The following is an 18,741-nucleotide window of genomic DNA, read 5'->3' on the forward strand; positions in this document are numbered from 1 at the left end:
GAAATCCAGACTTCGGGATTCGTTTTTTTGAATCGCCGTCTATTAAGAAAGAAGGATATGAAACGAAACATCCGGGTCATTACGAGCCCCCTGTTTCCATGACAACCGACTCTGGATTTGAAACCAAAGAATATACAAATTTGGCTTCATTTGCAGCTACTGAATCTGTTGTTACCACTTGCTTCGTGGAGAGCCCCATTACCGTAGTATGTAGTCCCCTTCGTTTGGGCTCCGAAACCCCCTTCAGTAAGTGTTCTGTATGAACAAACAAATTCTTTACCTGAAAGTTCCAGTATCACTGTTCTCACCAAGGCTCTTCATGGAAAGACTTCCAAAAAATTTGGTGGAACTGGTGAGTATGTGTTGCCTTTTTTCTAGTGAACTATAATTTGAATAAAATACGAAACTAAACCTTAAATATTTGTTGTTTATTGGTAGTTAAGCGCAAAGCTGCACAATCGGGTATCTGTGCTCTACCCATCAATGGTATCCAAACCCAGTTTCTAGCGTTATAATTTCGTAGGCATACCGCTGTGCTACTTGAGGGGGGGGGAGGGTAAATCTAAACAGTGTTTCAATAAAATTGTTGTATCTTGAAGCATTAGAAATAATTTTGGATATTCAATTAAAATTACATTAACAATTATGCTATTCATACCAAATGCTATATAAAGAATCTATGAATTACATGTGTCTATAGAAGGGAGGGGAAAGTTACTTGTAAAACACAATGCGTGAGTTCGAGGGGCCGCGGGACTTTACGCGCATCGCGCGGTCACTGAACCCAAATCCAACTTTCCAATTCTGTAACCCTGACACTGAGTTGAAATGCACTGTAACACGTGCCTAATAGAGACACAGTGAAAAATCGCCCCCCTTCGCTAGTGCAGCGGTAAATCTACGGATTTACAACGCTAAAATCAGGGGATTCGATTTCCCCTCGGTAGATAGCCCGATGTGGCTTTGAGATAAGAAAACACACACACATATACAGTGAAAAATCTCTACTTAATGTCACTAATACAATAACGCGCATGATTTTTACGCTACTGGCACTTGGTCAAAACTTACTCTAACTGCATCGCATATGCTGTGAACATTTTCATTCAAATTTATTTAAGATGTAAACACTACAACGTTGCTCTATCGACTTGCATCACCACCTTTGTGGACAATGTTCCTGTGGCTGAGTGCAGGCAAGATGGAAAGGTAAAATGTGGGCCAAGTTCACGGTCATGTGATCAAGGTGAATGACCGCTGCTAGAAACTCGCCTGACTTCACGTAATTGTGGTGTGGCGTCAAGAAAGGTGCCGTTCGTGCATTGATTTTCATTTGTGAGTGATGAAATGCATTCTGACTATTTGTATATTATTAGAAATTATTCACACCGATGAATCAATTAACAAGGAAAAGTTAAATTTGCGGATTATTTTCTCGTGTTCTCCAAGTATATTTTTTATCGAGATCTTGAGGAATAAGTAAGGTCAATGACCACTGATATTGAGACATCTCTTTAGATGAATGGCCTTCTAGAAACATTCAGCCACCTCGTGTTAAGAAAAACAAGGCATCGTTACGAAATTATTTTAATTTTCTGAAACAACTATAACCTTTATCTATCCTGCATAGTAATCAAAGTGGTGTGGTTCTGGAAGTAGTACTTAGGTAATACGTACTAGTATAAAGGTCACTGGTTCCTCTTGCCCTTCATTTAGTAGATGTGGAACCAGTGACACGGCAAAATGGTCTACTGAATGCATGTGAGACACTCTGGAGTCATCTACCAGTGATTACTTGTCATTGTTTGTTTTATAAATTCGCGCAAAGCTATTCGAGGGCTATCTGCGCTAGCCATCCCTAATTTAACAGTGTAAGACTCTTGGGCAACTCTTTTACTAAAGAATAGTGGGATTGACTGTAACATTATGACGCCCTCACGGCTGAAAAGGCGAGCATGTTTGGTACGACGGGGATGCGAACCTGCGACACTCAGATTATACTTGTCATTAATCTGGCTTTAAACGAATTTACAACGTTAAATGTGTAGCAGTTAGAAAGCGTTTGCTCTAATAGGTAACAAGTTTAGTGTAATTTTAGTATTAGTTTCAATGAAATATTGGCCTGGCCTGTTATTACAGAAAGTGGATAATAAGCCTAGAATACTATTTACCTCCGGATTATTAGTTTTACGCCATCACATCAGTGTGTTTACCTTACTATTTATTTATCTCAAATCTTCAGATATTTCTACAGTGATCATGGCTGACAGAAGGGTTGTCTGTCGAATTTCTTTATCGATAAGCACAAAGCTACACAATGAGCTGTCTCTGCTCTGCCATCCTGATTTTTACCATTAGAAGGTATTCAGATTGATCTCTGAGTCAGCAGGCGGTTGTTCATAGGTTATAATTTTTTATACTAATCTTGTTTTCTCTGTTATTCAGTAAAATTTAAGTTGTATACTAGAATATCCCCTATGAGGAGGATGGGAAGTTGGTTGTAGAGTAAAAGCTTTTAAAGTCTGAGCAATTGTGTCACAGTTGACCCTCCTACACTTAGACGGGCCAGTGTGTCACAGCTGGACTTCCAACACTTAAAGCGAGCCAGTGTCTCACAGTTGGACCTGTACTTCGAGCTAGCCTAATTTGTACAAGGAAAACAATTTAACCTCAATTTGCATTAGCAAGTGTACTTCAACAAATAGGCAAAATTATTTTGAAACTTTATTACTTCGTTTTGGTTTTACAAACTTAATCTCTCAATATCTTTATTGCCTAGTGTTTGTTAGAACCGAAAGCATGTTTATTTGCTTGTTTGTTTTTTTGAATTTTGCACAAAGCTACTCGAGGGCTATCTGTGCTAGCCGTCCCTAATTTAGCAATGTAAGACTAGAGGGAAGGCAGCTAGTCATCACCACCCACCGCCAACTCTTGGGCTATTCTCTTACCAACGAATAGTGGGATTGATCGTCACATTATAACGCCCTCACGGCTGAAAGGGCGAGCATGTTTGGCGCGACAGAGATGCGAACCCGCGACCCTCAGATTACGAGTCGCACGCCTTAACACGCTTGGCCATGCCGGGCCCTGAACCGAAAGCAAACTATAGAAATATTGTTAAGTGTCATTGTGGAAGAAGACAAAGGGTTATGAAGAATTACTAATTTTTTATTGCTGTATTTATAGTGCTGGACCAGGTGTGGACAAAAGGTCCAAGGTTCGAGTCCTAGTTACTGATAAACATGCTCCGCACTTTCAGCTGTTAGGGTGTTATAAAAGTCAATAAATTCTGCTGGCGAGTGTTGCTTATTGATTTCCTTCCATTTGGTCAACAGATCTAAATTGGAAACGGTATGTGTTAACCTTACCGCCCCGTGTGTTGAAAATGTCGAATACATATGCTGGTTTAATCAACTGAATAAATGTACTGGTAAGTTGTTTTGTAATAGATAAATCATATTCATATATCTTTGGTTACAACTCAAAACTGGAGTTGTATATAATAAAAAGGAATGTCTAAAATTGTCTATTAATAACTCTGCTACTGTAGTGATTTTGGGAAAGGTTTAGGAAGTTTGTTAACTGGTTTTGACCCCGTTGCCCACCTGACGACAGCTCAACTGCAAGCTTAAAGGATTATAACCCTAAAATTCGTGGTTCGGTACTCGCAATGCCCACAGTATAGGTGACGTATTAAGTAGTTTGGAGCTTGAAAACAAACAGAATCTACCATGTTACAAAACTCTTTTTGAGTTTCAACAACAGCAAGAAGAAATATCTTTATTACTATGTTGAACTTCATTATGCACTTCAGTAAAATAGGATAAAATTATTAGATGGTAACGTTTAGAATAACATTTTATTTATTTGAATGTGCTTCCAGAATAAAATGGAGTAAATACCACGCTCTCTATACGACTAATTTAGTGTATGTTTCCATTAGCATCACTGGAAATCGAAAAAAAAAAAAATATATATATATATATATTGATAATTTAAGAATTTATGTTAAGAAAAGGTGAATACATATAATTCCAGACTACAGACCGAAAACGAGTGCACGAGTACACCAAACATCATGCGTTGCAATGTAGGAAAACACGTTTCATAACTCAGAAAATTCTGCTTACAAGATGTCTATGTTTTCTCACGTTGCTAAACCTGATGTTATTCTTATTTCGAGTTCAATTATGTCTATCCGGGTTTGTTTCCGTATTCCGGATATCACATCTTATTCACCAGTCTTACGAGACATGGGCTAGTTTTCACATTCCACAAACGTGAATCAATCAAATCTCCATAATTTAATCTCCAATCTACATTATATTTCTTAACATATTTGTCCAACATTTCATAAATTACTAAAATAAAGTTTATATATCCTAATCATGTGCTAGTAACATTGCCAATGAAATTTGCAAATCAATAAAAAACTCTTCTATTTATTTATCTGTACGACAATTAATTTTTATGTGTCTAAGAAGTTATTTTAAATTCTTCCTCTAATGTTAGTTAGTTAAAATGCTTAACTTACATAATGCATTTATTCTTACCACTTCTCATTTGTCTATTGCCCATATGTATATATGCATTTAGTATGAAGATTATTTACCATTGTTCGCGTAGTATACGGATTTGTAAGACTAAACTAAATAATGATGCTTGATAGTATTGTACCAAGTGCATGTGGGTGATGATAAAAAACTGTTAACTTAGATTCAATTGTGATACTATAAATAAATCTATTAACATATAGGGGCTACGGCGGGTTCTTACATATGTTATAAGAAATAATGTTTCCGTGACATAATTCTAATTTCTGTTTGTTTGTTTTGAATTTCGCACAAAGCTACTCGAGGGCTATATGTGCTAGCCGTCCCTAATTTAGCAGTGTAAGACTAGAGGGAAGGCAGCTAGTCATCACCACCCACCGCCAACTCTTGGGCTACTCTTTTACCAACGAATAGTGGGATTGACCGTCACATTATAACGCCCCCACGGCTGGGAGGGCGAGCATGTTTGGCGCGACTCGGGCGCTAACCCGCGACCCTCAGATTACGAAGCGCACGCCTTAACGCGCTAGGCCATGCCAGGCCTCTAATTTCTGAAGAGTGCACCGACACTAACATAATCATCGTATATACGTAACACAAGTGCAAGAATCGATTCAAACCACCAACAACTTTTTTTTTTTTTTCCAATCCGGGACATTTTTAAAAACTTCGAGAACATTAAAATAAAAAATATATATATAAGTTTACAATTCCATGATTTTTTTTTTTTTTCAATCGCAGTAACTTATAATAAAGGTGTCGCAGAGAAACATCAGGGATATTCTAAATAGTTAAATCGTGTAGGTAGAAACGGAAATGCACACCAGATACAATCAACTTCCTCAAACAGTTTTTATATGGGTTGCTAAGCGCAAGTTCTCTGACCTCTGCGTTAATAGAACTCTCAATGTTAGTGCTTTTCTTTCCAATCTCACTGCTGGGTCACCTGAGAGCTGCCCTGAAAGAGTAAGTAACAAAATGTGAATTTGAAGGAAGACTTCAATAATACGAGGTAGATGTCTTTCCGTACGTAACAACTTAGAAAATCATGTTAAGACACCCGGATTTCTTTGCTTTTGTTGTTGTTGTTGGTGGTGGTGGTGGTTTTTCTAAAAAGTCGTTTCTTGTGGTTACGAGGGTAAGTTACTAGGTATAATTTAACTTTAACCACAGAACTCAGATCTAGGATTCTGTCGTGCCTTTATAACCCTGGGTATCAAGGCTATTGTATACTGTACTATGAAAATTTAATAGACACTTGCATCTATCTATTTATCTATCACTGTGACTCTGGGGTGGTTGACCTCTGGAGAATCTAGCTTGTAATTTTGTCACGAGGCCTTGAAAGTACGTTAGAGTTGTACTCTCTCGCTGGATCTCGAGTCAGCTAGAACGAAGATGACCTTGAAATGTTTACTGTTCTGAATCTGGTAAACTTGTTGCTACGTGTTGCTATGGTTACGATTTTGACACTATCTCCGAAACAATATTGTCCTTGACGAAGCTTCGAACATTACAAAAGTTCGTTGTCTCATTACCTGATTAAATAGGAAAACACTTTCTTCAAGTTAAAGCGTAGCATTTGTGAACTTTGACTGATGACTTTATTAAATGATGATGCTGATTTTGAATAATTTGTTGTCATGTTACGATACAAGAATGGAAGTGGGTATTATGAAAATACCAATATTTGTAATTTCATTTTAATAATAAGTACTCGACAAAAGACAGAAATGTTATATTTACTATTTGTTCAGACAACGTTTGAAATCTCACATATGTACAAATGAAACGAACTCAGGGAGCACATAATCCCTACTTTTATTTAGTTTTTTAGCATATTTTTGTTGTTTGCTATCAAAACTACATGTTTTCCAACTTTATTAACAACTATCTTCTTTGTTTACGCACCTAGAAGTGACAATAACAATACGATACGGTCAAAGTATTACAATGATGAAAAATTGTTATTGGATTACTTAATTTTATCATTTTCTTCGGATTCGAGTTCTAAATGGATTTAGATGCAAATGTGGTTCAATAACGGTGAAGTACATTAGAGTTTAGAATTGTTTGTTTTTCTATAAGACAGATTGCTAGGAGAATTAAATTTAACCAGTCTACCGTAACCATGGCAACTGACGATTGTGCTCTGAAGCGCCTGAGCCTGAAGATTCGTCGACTATCATCCACATATCTCAACAGAACGTGGGAGGAAACCTCAGGGGTCACTGTTTCCGTGTGCATCATTCAGTCTCTACTATAAAAAAAACCTCTTTACCAAAAAAAGAAGAGGAAGGTTAGGCTTAACTGGGCCAAAGAGCAAATTACTGACGTAATTTGGAGCAAGGTAATCTTTTTAGACGAATCATATTCAACCTGTGTGGGTCTGATAGGAAATATTTTATTCTGGGAGACTTTGCTCCATGTCACAGACTAAAATGTTGGCAATATTCATGCACTGTATGCAGTAAACGTGAAAGAGAGAGGAAATTTCATTGTATGTTTACTGAAAAGATATCTTGATTCAGGTGCAGGACTATAACCAGAGGGAGAGGGTCAAAACACTATGTTGACCAAGCAACAGCCCAAATCTCAACCCTGTAGAAAACTGCTAACAAAGTACAAGAGAAGAAACCGAAAAGCGTCCTGAAACTGCATGAAACCCTAATCCGAGCGTGTCTTTATGAACTCACTCATGACTGAATTTAATCCCTCGTGCACTCTATCCCTTGGAGATTCCAAACAGTTATCAAGGCCAAAGGAGACACAAACAAATATTAAAACAAGAAACAGACTGTGTGACAACTTTTTATCAATTACGTTAACGACGTTATCTTTACATCTAAATTTTCTTACCCAGTTTTCATTTTCGTATTTTCCAATTATTTGTTGATCATCCGTTGTAATACGTTCTTCAAGGTTGGTGTAAATATATGTGTGTTTAGATGACTGTAACACGAGTAAAATTACTCCATACAATGTCCACAACCGTTTTGCTCTAACGCTTTCACATCTCGTCACACGAACCAAGAAGTGTGTGATAAAAATTGGGTAATACAATACATTTTTTCCACCACTGTGCTTATGTCATAGCTATATTATCGGTACAGCTGTATTAATAATATAATAATAAAAATACAAAAAAATCCCTATAGAAATTGCCCATGACACTGAGTGGTAGAGAGTACCAACGGTACATTCCTGTGTTTTACAAACTCAAACTGCATTTCCTATTTCCGTAAACAAACAGGGAAATGGCTAACTCTTGTACACTGAACAAAAAGTAGTGTATATATATGGTTAATAATACTGCGTTTGAATTGTTCTAGTCTAGTTGGAGGTGAGTGGGAGTAACGGATGATGTCGGAACTCTTCGTATTAGGTATGAAAAAAGTGTGACCAAGAAAAAGGTTGTGTGTGTGTGCGACTTAAAGAATGAAACCAAAATTGACGGTCAAACTTTAACTACACTTATAGCATTGATAAAAATTCCACAACAAATATTCATTCATTAGTTAGCTAAGGCTGCGTATTTTGTTTTACCCACCATCGTTCCCTAATGTAAACAAAAAACCCGGCCTCACAAACTAATGAATGGATATTTTGATGTAAAAATTCTAATCCAAGCTGTAAATGTAGCTATCAGTTAGGTTTAAAGTTTTATTTCGTTCCTTTAAGTTGCACTTAGTCCTTTTCTGGCTGCATCTTTTTTTTCTTTTTTGCAACTGAGGTGTTTTTTTATTAGCAATCATGACGTTTTATCAAAACACATCAACAAACCACAGACAGTAACAGTTAATAGTAACAAACAATAAATTTCTTTACGATTATAACCCTATTATTCAGAAAAGAAATATGTTTTACATAACCAACTAGATTCTTTGAAATATAAGCCGGTATATTTCTTCTCTAAAATAGTGTAATAGATTTCTTTATAGTTTCGCCATGGAATCTAAACTAACAGTCTCTTGTCATCTCCTACATGCACTTGGTACAACAACATCAAGTATCGTTACTTATGTTAAAGGCCCGGCCTGGCCAGTTGGTTATGGCACTCGACTCATAGTCTGAGGATCGCGAGTTCAAATACCCATTGCACCAAACATGGTCACCCTATCAGCCGTGGGGGTGTTATAATTTGACGGCCAATTCTAGTAATCGTTGGTAAAAAGAGTATCCCAAGAGTTGACGGTGGGTGGTGATTGATGACTAACTGCCTTTCCTCTAGCTTTACACTGCTAATTAGGGATAGCTAGTGGCAGATAGTCCTCGTGTAGCTTTGTGCGAAATTAAAAAACAAACAAACAAACATTTACGTCAATTGCATAAGTTATGAGACGCTAAACACTCTTTAATTGGGAGAATTTGATAAAACTTTGTAAATTTCTGCTGAAAAGTTGGCAATGAAAAATCAGTAATAACCGGCCACACGTATGAATATTTTATAAAGTTGAGTTAGAAATTGCTAGTCCTTGGTCTAATAATGTGTCTGTACGTAATTTCACCTTATAGTTTTGCTGCTATGAATTAACCAAACGACAGAAGAGAACATTTTTACGTTTAGGTGAAGCTGTAGTAAAAACGTTTTGCGTAGACATGCGCAAAATTGTCCGTTAAATTTGAGCGGTTTTTGTTGTATAAATTTGTAGGTGTGGCTTATATTTACATTTACACCAAATGAGATTTCTAATTGTATGTTGTAAAGATCTGTCAGTGTACCAAATTCAAATAAATTCCTAAAAGTATGTTTTTTATATTAAATAAAGTTTATGTGCTTTTGGTGCAAATAAAGGAAATAGGAAGAGACTCAGTCAAAATCTGGAATGTTATATATCGGGTGTTTCTTAATGGATTGCCTTAAAATTTGGTATTTGTGAAGTAAAAATCCAGTAAAAGATATCTACTGAAAATTATGCTAGTTTGAATTATCACAGTCCAAAACGCAGAAGATGATTATTTGCTTGTTTTTGAATTATGTGCAAATCAGTGTAAGACTAGACGGAAGGCAGTTAGTTATCAACCACCCATCGTAACTGTTGGGCCACTCTTTTACCAATGAGTAGTAGGATTCAGCGTAACATTATTAAGCCTATACGGCTGAAAGGGCGAGGATGTTTGGTGTGACGAGGATTCGAACCCGCTATCTTCGGATTACGAGTCGAGTGTATTTACCACCTGGCCATAAAGGGACCTCCAGTTTTATTATAAAGGTATCAAACTATCAGTCATATCAGATCTCGAATGTTATAAGCTTGTTTGACTTGATAGGTGTTGTAAAACATATTCTCTCGAAAGTTTTCTTCATGATGAGAAACTCAGATCTAAACGTGAAGACATTTATAGGCAGTGCACATGGTTAAAACACTTTACACAGTCATGTTCTGAATTTATAGCTATTTAACTAAAAAAAAAAAGACATAACTTCTACATTCCATTTATTCTTCACAAAAATATGTGTAAGTTGGAAAGTAATGCTAAACCCTAAAAGTATTATGTTTGAAAATGTTATGGTTTCGTTAATAAATCCGGCTATGAAGTGGCCTATTTTAAGATGAATTGGATAAATTAGATAATTAAGTATTTCTTGCATGTATAATTTCGTTGTTTTGCTTCATTTATTTTGTATCTATCACCACAGAAATAGTTGAAATTATTTAACAGTAATACCAATGTTAACTTATTTGAAAATATTGAGGAACTGGTTAATAAGTGTAAAGTAAATTAATAAAAGATTTATTTCTTCAAATTTATCATAACTTGGAATAACGGCTGGACAATCCAGGTTTGGAAATTTGGTCATTCTAGTAGGTGTTTAACTCAGTACTTTATACGTATTGATGAAGCTATGAAATGTTTGACAGTTGTGTAAAACTAGGAACAATTCATAAACGTGTCCGTCTTTTGTTTACTTAATAAGATTTCCTTTAAACCGTTTTTGTTTCTTGCACTCGAGTAACTTAACGCTGTAATACCATTCTTGTGTCAAACTCCTAGTCCATTTTCGTAACGTCATCGTTATTGTCTTGCAAAGCGTCGGCGCGTGAACTAATATATAGCAGAAGAGGTCATTCACCTAACGGGTGGGGCCGTTTTTAAATTTTTATGTCTTTTCTGATACAGCCGTTTCATTCAAATTTCCTTGGCAAATTACGGTGTAATCAAAACCACCGTGACTCTGCGTCAGGCTAAAGTGTTGTAAGAAGTTCCGTTTATGTAAAAAACGTGATCACAATACCAAGTAAACTTCACAGCCAAGTGTTTGATGTTTACACGAACAATTACACATTCCGACAAACTATTACGTTTCTTGCTTTATTTATACACTAATGTTTTTCAGTGTGAACATCGGCGTCTTTCGATTTTTCTTCGGAGGTAGGTAGTGTGAAATTGTGAAATAAACAAAATAAAATTCATACATATATACTGAATGAATAAAGAAAGAATTATTTTTCTCATTTTCCAGGAGGGATAAGTGCCCCTTCCCCTATGTACACTCACGAATATCACAAAAAATATTAATGGTACTATAGTGGATGCACATCCATAGGGTCCCCCAAAGTTTTCTGATTCAAGAGTTAATAAAATCGAAAGTAAAAGTAACAAATATTTTATTTCTTGCTTTTCCAGTTCATATGCCATGCTGTGTTGTAGCCTATATGGTGCATAATTCTCGTGATTTATGGCATGCGCACCTTTTACTAACGTTACGAGAGTATAAACAGCAACATTAAGTGTCCCTTACGTGAGGTCTTTTTAGTGTCTACTGACAGACTGACAAATAAGACACTGCTATATAATAGTGTGAGTGTTTAAAACAGGTTACCCTTCCAGGCGTTTCTGAGCCCCCCTTTCCGTGAAATTGAACCTTACAGAAAAACAACAAATAACAGGATCGTGTTCTATTTGGATAACAATTCGGGTGTCGTACTTATATTAATTTTAGTAATACGATTTGAGTTAGGTTCATCTTTGTTCCTTGCAAACTTAGCACATGGCATAGGATCCACATAGCTTTTACGTGTATAAGACCCAAAATATCGTTAACAATTAGGGTGTCCAATTTTTGAAGCAATGTATTGTAACTCTTATAAAAAGGAATGTAAGAAAAGTATATTTAATTACCTATACTGCTTGGTAAGTTGGTTTTTACTTTTACCTTAACTACATATCTTCCTCTGATCGGGAACCGGCATGGCCAGGTGATTAAAGCATTCGACTCGTAATCTGAGGGTCGCGGGTTCGAATCCCCGTCCCACCAAACATGCTCGCCCTTTAAGCCGTGGGGGCGTTATAATGTGAATCAATCCCACTATTCGTTGATAAAAGAGTAGCTTAAGAGCTGACGGTGGGTGGTGATGACTGGCTGCCTTCCCTCTAGTCTTACACTGCTAAATTAGGGACGGCTAGCACAGATAGCCCTCGAGTAGCTTTGTGCGAAATTCAAAACAAACCAAAAAAACAATCGTATAAATAAGTTGGGCTATGCTGACTTAAAGCACAAGAAAGACAAGTGCCTGTTGCTACACTATATAAAACAATAGGACTTTATATTTATGATGAAACAAAAGAGTGATAATACAGTAGTTAAAAATATTAAAAAGAAACACACTGAGAAAAAATAAAACAAAATATATATGTATGTATGCATACTCCAACAAAGTGCCTCGTACTTAATATTTGACCGAAAGAGTGACATTTAGAAAAACTAACGAAGTGGAACTGACGAAACTTCGGGATTAGTTTTATCAACGACAACAACTTCTTATTTTAAATATCTGTTTGTTTAATGTTTGTAATTATGTGAATTAATTTAATATTTTCCAGAAATTAACAGTAATTAATGTGATACGCTATAAAGATATTTGATATTTTTACTGTGTAGTACGAAAATCTGGTACATTTGTAATAGTAAGGCTAAGGCCAACTAGACGAAATTTGAAGTTTTAAATTATAAAATAAATATATGCGCAGTCTGATTAATTTTTGAGAAGCAAATTACATACCCAGATATGCTCTTGATAAAAGCTCGTCGGGTCCGGTGAAAGTCTACAGATAAAAGTAAACTCTTAGTCTATAATGGCCTTTCTTTTTAAAACTCCTGTAATACACTTTTAATGCTTTACCTTAAAATTGTTGTATGTTATGTTGAGTATACTGCATTCTCCCATCTTTTTTTTTCTTTCAAAACGCGGAAAACACGAACGTAATGATCAAAATCTCTACTACGAATTTATGCAGCATTAATCTTTCGAGAAACTCTTGTAAGGAAGCGGAAGTAAATCATGAGGAAACATAACAGTCGAGTCGAGAAACTTGGCAGAAATGGCAAACCATTTGCGTCACTTGTTCAAAACATTCCATTTCACAGTAGAGATGTGTTCAAGATTTCTACTGTCTGAATTTGGTACATTTGTTGTATTAGATTGAATAATAATTTTGAATTTTCTATGGAAAACTATATTCTACATGAAAAAGTAAGAAGTATCCTACAAGTGTTTTAATCGTGAAATTCTTCTGTAATTCAGGCTTAAGAGCTAATTCTAACCCTACTATAAATGAGAAATTAAATTGTATAAACCAGAAAAGAGAGGAAAGATAAACAACAGTTATTCTCCGTATTACAGCTAGATAGTTTGTTACTGTATATTTTGATTAATATGGAAAACAAACCCAAATTTTAAAATGTTCTGTGCAATCCAATTTGTAGAATTTTGTTGTGCTGAGAGTTTTGTTCAATTTCAACCATTCACAACAGCGATTGTAATAAGATATAAGGGGTAATAATAATAATATACATGTATATATTCAGTATATGGTTTCATACGAATTTGATTTGCTTTTGAACTTATAACTTAATATCCCAAGTTATTTTAAACGGTTCTACAGGGACCTTTATGTAAATTACCAAGAGGGAATGTTTAAAGGCAGTACGTTTCCAACAATTCTCCAGGGATCTTTACGTAAAGTTTAAGAGGGAATGTTTGTCATTTTGAATTTGTTTCCGTAAAAATAAAATAAGAAACGGAGTATCAGGCGAGTGTATGTGGCAAACATCGATACAAACTTATCACGTGTTTGTAGCCATATAAGTGGCTATAAAATATTAACTGTAGACGTATTAGTAATGATAATAATAATGAAAAGTACACGCGCAACGAGTTGTATTACTTTCAAGCAGTGACGTAAACACAAAAAAATGCCTCACCCACCCATGCTGCATAAAAAATAAGTCCCTATATTTATTTTCGTATAATCGTAGTTACCATTTTTGGCTGTTTCATGTCCCCTTTTGGCTCGCCCACCCCCAAAATTGAGATGGTTTTGTTTTGTTTTTGAATTTCGCACAAAGCTACTCGAGGGCTATTTGTGCTAGCCGTCCCTAATTTAGCAGTGGAAGACTAGAGGGAAGGCAGCTAGTCATCACCACCCACCGCCCACTCTTGGGCTACTCTTTTACCAACGAATAGTGGGATTGATCGTCACATTATAACGCCCCCACGGCTGAAAGGGCGAGCATGTTTGGCGCGACAGGGATGCGAACCCGCGACCCTCAGATTATGAGTCGCACGCCTTAACACGCTTGGCCATGCCTGGCCTAATTGGGATGGTCACGGGGGCATAATAAAGCCAATGCTTTCAAATCTTCTTTTTTTTTAGCCTGGCATGGTCAGATGGTTAAGGTACTCGACTCGTAATCTCAGGATCGCGGATTCGAATCCCCGTTGCACTAAACATGCTCGCCCTTTCAGCCGTGGGGGCATTATAATGTTACGGTCAATTCCACTATTCGTTGGTAAAAGAGTAGCCCAAGAGTGGGCGGTGGGTGGTGATGACTAGCTGCCTTCCCTCTAGTCTTCCACTGCTAAATTAGGGACGGCTAGCACAAATAGCCCTCGAGTAGCTTTGTGCGAAATTCAAAAACAAAAGAAAACCACCGCTTCCTCAATATTTTCTGCCTTCTACAGCCCAAACTTAAATTTCTAATAATTTATTGATATTTTAGGTGTTCTTCTATATTGAGGTCAAGTATCATTTTATGAATTGTTACATTTTATCCTTCATACTGTGCCTCAACAAGCAAGGAATAGAAAATTGTTCAATAAGTTTATTCTATATTATTCCTTATATTTTGCATTAACCAGTATCGACCAGGACAAAAGTTCATGATGTGTTATATTTTCATAATCATATTGTCTCAATAATAAAGGGACACGAAGTTATTTAATAAGTTTCACACATTATATCTCATTCCATGTCAACCGGCAATGGGTACCTTTGATTGGTTCCTTATATTTAGTGTCAACAAACAAGGCTATCAACTCATTTTATGAGTTGCACATATTATTCCTAATATTAAGTGTTAGCAAATAAAGACTTTCAAATCATTTCATCAGTTGTTATATATTTCTCTTCATCTTATGTACATACTATTCTTTCTCTCGTTAAACAAATAAAGAAAACTACAACATTTTAGGTATTCTCTAGTAGTTTGTCAACAAACAATCAAGTTGTTACACTGATATTGTGCATTAACAAAGAAGGAGCTCTTGGGCATTTTATTGTACACGCTAAAGAAACACGAAGTCGTTTAATGAGTTCGACATTTTATTAATTATCTTGTGTCAACAATAAAGGAACAAAAGGACGTTTGATGACTTGTTACATATTCTTTATTCTTATCAATCAAAATGAAGTCATTTACTAAGTTGTGAATATTATTTCTCACCTTTTCACCCACTCACCCACCCCCTATCCAGTGGCACAGTGATATGTCGAACAAACAAAAATCATTTTATTTCAACAAACAAAAAACATGGCGTCATGTCATGGTTTGTTACATATTTTTCTTAATTTGTTGTCAATAAACAAGGAATACTTATGTGATCTTATGATTATTATATATTTTCTTTTACATTGCGTGTATGTGTGTGTGTTCTTATAGCAAAGCCACATCGGGCTATCTGCTGAGCCCACCGAGGGGAATTGAACATCTGATTTTAGCGTTGTAAATCCGTATATTTACCGCTGTACTGGCGGGTGGCTCTTTTACATTGAGTCATGAGATAAAGGACATGAACTTATTTCAAGTGCTGGTAGATTTTATCCATTTCGTTAACCAACATAGAGTTCCAGAATATTTCATGGATTGTTATACATTCAGCCATTTCATGTTTCTCATCTGCTGTCATCAAACAAAGAAGGTGATTTAATTTCATAATACTTTTGAATTTATTTATCAAGTGGTGTGTGAATAACCAAGAACTACGTGGTCATATCATTTAGATGTTACCTCTTACCTTTGATATAGTCTGTGAACAAAGGAGTGTAAGTTCCTATATGTTGCTGTCATCGTTTTTCAGTAAAACTTGAACAAGATACCATGTCTTGATTTTCCTCATATCTTATAAAAAATAAAAAATGAGACGACAACATGAAAGTTTCGACGTACGCAATAACTTATGAGTATAAAGTTCAAAATAAAAAAATTAAAGCTAAAATATCCACGTGTTTCGATGCAACCTACTCCACTATCTTCAGGAGACAAAGAATTGTTTGTTTTTAATTTCGCGCAAAACTACACGAGGATTATCTCTACTGTTTGTTTGTTGTTGAATTTTGAGCAAAGCTACGCGATGGCTGCCTGTGCTAGCCCTCCCTAATTTAGCAGTGTAAAACTAAAGGGAAGGCAGCTAGTCATCACCACCCACTGCCAACTCTTGCACTACTCTTTTACCAACGAATAGTGGGATTGACCGTCACATTATAACGTCCCCACGGCTAAAAGGGCGAGCATGTTTGGTGTCAGATTGCGAGTCGAGCGTCCTAACCATTTGGCCATGCTGGGTCTGAGACGGGGCATGGCATGGCCTAGCGCGTAAGGCGTGCGACTCGTAATCCGAGGGTCGCGGGTTCGCGCCCGCGTCGTGCCAAACATGCTCGCCCTCCCAGCCGTGGGGGCGTTATAATGTGACGGTCAATCCCACTATTCGTTGGTGAAATAATAGCCCACGAATTGGCGGTGGGTGGTGATGACTAGCTGCCGTCCCTCTAGTCTTACACTGCAAAATTAGGGACGGCTAGCACAGATAGCCCTCGAGTAGCTTTGTGCGAAATTCCAAAACAAACAAACAAACAAGGGTCTGAGACAAAGAAGCCATAAAATTGCTCTGAGAAACAGACACACACTATTAATCATTTGGTCGATAAATGCGAGGTTATTTAATCAGTTATTACATGTTCCTTACGTGTCAATGAGGGAGGTCATCTCATGAGTTTTTATATAACAAAAATGAATGTGAGGCCATTTCATTAATTTGCACATATTATTTGTGTGCGTATGTCAACGATGGAAAGAAACGAGTGAGCATATCATGGGTTGTTTGTTGCACCAATTTCTTGGTATTTTTCGTTAACCAAGTCATAACGGGCAACTTAGATTATGCACAGAATAACAGTAGGAGTGAAAAACTGTACAAGGCTACTTCGTTGTCAGTTCTTATACTATTGTCCCTGATGAAGCCGCAACTGCTAAACAATGACTCATATAAAAAAGTTTTTATCGTCATTTGGAGAATATAGTTCATTTTTCTCCCTAACTTTATTGTCAAAACGTTACGTTGTCGTCACATGTAAGGGTTTAGGTGTTTAATGTGAAAGGTTGAATCAAGTGTGGAGTCAGTTGTCTGTGTAATATATTACAAAGGATGAATTCTGACCGGTCAGAAGAAAGTGAAATGCAGTTACACTCTGCTTGTCTGTTTATCAACCGTCAAGAGCTAATCATGAAGTATCTGATATTAGTCTTTCGTATAGCTATTACGTACTGTTACTTATCGGAATACACATGATCAACTGTGTTGTGTTAATCATAAATAGGAATATTTCCAACCATCTAATGTTAACTACTTGTATACATATTATTGACCATCTAATGTTAGCTATCTGTGTAAATATTGTCAACCGTCTGGTGTTAGCAAGCTGTATAATATTATTAACCATTTAATGTTAGCCAGCTAAATGAGTATTGTAATCCTATAATATTAGTCATCTGTACAAGCACAATATGCTGTTTTGTATTAAGAGTTTTTTGACAAGAGTTAACGATTCTGTTTTCTGCTTGTAAATGAAAACAAATTATTATAATAATGACTGTGAATTTAAAGAAGACCGAGACGAAATAAAAGCAAGTTTTTCAGACTATGAAATAAAAACATTCTTTGATTTATCGTCTGAGTATATACACACGTTTGTCTACTTTCAGATCAAAGTTTGGCCGTCGCTGACTCCAACAGCAGCTCTTCTTCCAAGTCATTTATTCCTTGTAAAGTGTGTGGAGACAAGGCATCCGGTTATCATTACGGAGTGACGTCATGCGAGGGTTGTAAGGTGAGTCTCACTTTGTTTTATATTATCTTCCATTACATAGAATACTTCGAGGTCTTAACCATGTAGTTCTATCGGACTCGTGGACATAAAGTGTTTAAAGCTTGTGTCTCCAAGTTCAAAGGGTAATTTTAGTTGACCTAATCAAAGGTCACCGTGTCTAAATCGGAGCGCTCAGCTTTTGTTTCATCTATTTATTTTTCCTATTTCTTTTGACAAGTGTTTACTGCTTTTTTAATGCTTTGAGGTTACGTTAAATATTTGTAAGTGATAATTTGTTTTTCAGACGAAACGACTTTCGACGCTTACAAGTAGTTTTATTGGTTGTTTCGTAACGGTCCATCTCAGCGAACTATTTGAGAGGTTGAAAAATGTAAACAAGTGCGCCATGGTTGAAGTGAACTTTAGCAAATTTTCAGTTAACCCGAAAATAATTTTTAATAATATGGTTAAAATTTTACGTAATTGAAAAGGTATAGTATTTATATAGTGCTCACTTATGTTTCATTTCACAAATCAGTTAAGATTAAAAACAGTGTATAATAAGTGAAAACGATTATGAGGAAATCGAAGTACACAATTTGGTTTAAGAAATTAATGATCGAAATACGATATAACGAGAACAAGAGCTTCGTTCGAGAAGTTAGTGACCAAAATATCGATAGAATAGCTTAGAGTTTCATATCTTTGTTTTCTTAATTAACAAACGTTTGCATTATTAATGTATTTAAATACTGATATCTTGTGTCCACTGTTAACAAAATGTAAATAAAACAGACCACTAGGAACGTGAGTGTATTGT

The 18,741-nt window shown here is 36.1% G+C and overlaps 1 protein-coding gene across 1 annotated transcript in view; it reads left to right on the top strand.

The window, feature by feature from the left end:
• Nucleotides 1-220: 220 nt before the first annotated feature.
• Nucleotides 221-18,741, top strand: part of LOC143234234 (ecdysone-induced protein 78C-like) — a 45,742-nt gene continuing 27,221 nt past the window's right edge. The window contains exons 1-2 of the mRNA XM_076471435.1: nucleotides 221-352; nucleotides 17,818-17,942. The gene's annotated coding sequence lies outside the window, so the exon portion shown is untranslated. The remainder of the gene's footprint in view (nucleotides 353-17,817; nucleotides 17,943-18,741) is intronic.

Source organism: Tachypleus tridentatus, chromosome 12 (assembly GCF_004210375.1).
Source record: "Tachypleus tridentatus isolate NWPU-2018 chromosome 12, ASM421037v1, whole genome shotgun sequence".
Lineage (NCBI taxonomy): Eukaryota > Metazoa > Arthropoda > Merostomata > Xiphosura > Limulidae > Tachypleus > Tachypleus tridentatus.